Here is a 3,763-nt window from a genome sequence, read left to right as displayed (position 1 = left end):
ATTTCCACAGAACTTGACAAAAAATAATATGCGTGCATGTATGTATGTATGTATGTATGTATATATGTATATAAAAGATGAAATAAAATATGTTATCAAAGTAGTAAACTTATATTTTTGGAAATTATCCAACTATGATACGATAAAGCTTAATAAAAAAAAATGTAACATAATATATAAGTAAAACATATCTTTGTTGATAATAAATAATAATAAAATAATATATATAATATATAATAATAACAATATATATATACATATTATATATATATATATAAATTTGCATATAAAAAAAAAAAAATCAAAAAATATCAAACTATATGATTATAATTAATTCAGTATTTCAGAAAATACATTTTTTAAAGTAAAAAAAAGTAGTGAACTTATATTTTTTGAGAACGATTACAATTTGGCTAGTTGCTCGTTGGGTAATCAATTGTTGAGACGAAAGAGTAGGTGGGGTGAAGAAGAGAGAAGAGAGAAAGAGAGAGAGTATGAGGGAGAGGAAGGGGATGCTGCCACGTGGCTCGCGAACGCTTGGACCAAAGAGAAAGAGAGAGAGAGAGAGAGAGATAAAGATAGATAGATATATATATATATAGAGAGAGAGAGAGACAGAGAAAGAGTAGAAGCAAACTAGAAAGGGGAACGATTGGCACATCGTGCATATCGCCGTGCACACCGTCGTCGTGCCCGTCGTTGGTCCATGCAAGTTACCTTTACTACGTTTACCATTCTCTATTGTGTATGACTACGATACGGGAGTACGCAGGGGAGTCTGCAAGTGAGATCGCATGAGTCATCCAAACGAAGCTTCTCTCAATAGCGTAGGCAAAATCTTCGCGAGATATTTAGAAAATAAAAGTAGGATTAATAATTTTTGTTATTTTCCATTTTTTTTTTCTTTTATTTTTTCTTTCTTTCTTCTTTTTTCCTTATCTTACCGTCCATATCTTTTTTATTTTTAATCGTTGTTCCGTTCAAAAGAATTTTTCAATTTCAATTTAATGATAATATATTAGAGTACAATTAGACAAATGACTTATAGATATAAAAGATGGCAAAGTTTTAACGTAATATTTTACCCTGATATCTAATAGTTATTAGAACATTATTAATTATGACAAATTGTGGCAAGTTTTGTATTGATTTTATATTAGAAAATATAACGTTATTGTTATTACTATGTAACTTATTGTTAAAGAGAAAAATATAAATAATATTTTAAGATTTAGAATCTTATTTAATAAGTAAAGAATACAATATTGCCTCTTTGTGTTCTTCACATTTTTATGGATTGATTATTCTTCGTCTCTCATTATTTGGTTTAGAAAAGAAAAATTGCGAATTTTTTCTATGGAGATATTACATTGTTCGTTTCTACGTCACTGTACTCTCAGTCAATGCATCAATCCGGCCTGCATCTGTATGTATTTAGACGGGGGAGAGACCCCTATGTGACATCATCCCCTTCCCTATGTACTCCTGGTTCGTTTCGCTGGGTGACTTCTGTCGCCTAACTCCAAACACCCTTGGACCCTGTTACCTCCCTTTTACCTCTAATCTTTATCAATTCAACCTATCGGCTTATCCGACAAAAGAATAGTCGAGCGTACGAATAAAGGCAGGCTTATTATGTTTCTCAAAATGTCGACATTTTTAAATGCCACACACGTTTAAAACGCTCCAAATGTGGACAGTTTAAATAACTATCTTGAAACAGTCACAATTTAATTATTATAAATAAATAAATAAATATATATATATATATATATATATATATATATATATAAACATTCCGCTTGATTAAAAGCGTCATACTGTGTGAGACAAATTATTGATACTTAAACGCAATAATATTAAATGCTTTGATAAAAATTAATTGTGACGTACATACATATTTCACATATATATCTACGGCATATAATTATAATATTCTTATAATTATTAACATTTTATCATATTCAAACTACAAGTTGCGAAAATTATTGTTACCTTTATTATGCTCTTTTTTCTATACCTGAAGAAATAATAATCTGTCATTATTTTTCCTTTTTCTAAATTCTTTGAAAAATGAATACAATTTCCTTTTCTTGTTTTTATTATAATATGGTATTAGTCTGAAATAATTTAATAAGAAAAAGAATATGTTGTGAATAAAAAAAAAAAGACAACTTAAATAACTTACTTTTATTTAACGTATAATATAATAAATAAAATACTTAAATGAAATATTATACATAGAATACAAAGAACAAAAAACAATTTTTAAATTAAAAAATTATGATTTAGGATAAAGATAAGCCTGATATATATATATATATATATATCATATATATATCAGGTTTACTCAAAGAAATATATATATATATATATATATATATATCATATATATATCAGGTTTACTCAAGGAAATATATATATATATTTTATAATTATATATATATATTTTCTATATATATATAATTATATATATATTATAATTATATATATATATATTTTCTATATATATATACATTATTATATATATATATTTATATATATTTATATTTATAAATATATATATATATATATATTTTCTTGAGTGATCATTGTCGTGTTGATTATACATTCCATTACTAATAATGTAGAATTTTAGAAGACAAAGAGGCAAACGTTACATTATCATTTTCTACCTTTGTCTTACTCTAGCTTATATATCTTAAGAACTCTAGATAAAAACTTTTTGCAATTAAATTACATTAAAATATTAAATTTATATCATCTGATAAGATTATTTTTTATATTATAATAATATTTAAAAATTAATAATTGTTAATTAAAAACTAAATAAATAATTACCACTAATATCACACTACATAAAACGCAGGTACTTTTTTTACATGGTACGACACTGATCTGTATCGTGTATTGATGACACATTACAATGAGACAGAAGATGATTATTCAAAGTTTTTCTTTCTTTTTTTTTTTTTTTTTTTTTTTTTTTATAAAACACTTCACATTTTTATTATGAAATACGCAATCCATTTTATATTTGTCAATGTACACGTACCTAACCTAAAAGAACATGCAAAATGTTAAAATACAACTATTATATACAACATTTCAAGGTTATGATATAATTCATTTAGAGAAACTTCGTTTAAAACAAAAAGTTTTAAGACAAAAAGTTGACGATATACGTTATCACTAGCTTTTCAACATTCTTATTGGTTATTTCAAAAAGAACTTGCGTATTCTTATTATTCTTTCTTTTTTTTTACCACGTAGAAATGTACGATCAAAAAATTAAAAGCAATTAAATCAATTCTATTTTATAATTATTAAAACGCTCACGTCCATTATCTTTTTTGAATAAACAAATAAATACTGAAAAACTTTGGAAGTACTTACTTTTAAATATAAATATAAATTGAATGTATATCACATATAGAAAAAGAAAAAAAAATTATACAAACAAACGAATTAATATAATGCTAAGTTATTTCGCACTCATATTATTAGTTACATTTTGTATAAGTTCATCTCATAATAATAGTATCACAATGTTATCTCCAATTGCTTGCGATTGTCAAGTTTTAACTTTAGTAACTATTTCTAGTAATATTTAGTAAGAATGGTAATATTTGGTAACAAAAATAAATTACCCATTTTAAGATGCAGATAATTTACTTCTATTCGGAGCACGGTATTTTCTTTTTTTTTTTTTTTTGAATAATTATAGTAATATTTTTTTATCGAACAAAAACATATATGTATA

This window comes from Vespa mandarinia, chromosome 6 (genome assembly GCF_050613455.1).
Source record: "Vespa mandarinia isolate Hongniang chromosome 6, ASM5061345v1, whole genome shotgun sequence".
Classification (NCBI taxonomy): Eukaryota; Metazoa; Arthropoda; class Insecta; order Hymenoptera; family Vespidae; genus Vespa; species Vespa mandarinia.
This window is presented reverse-complemented; position numbering follows the sequence as displayed.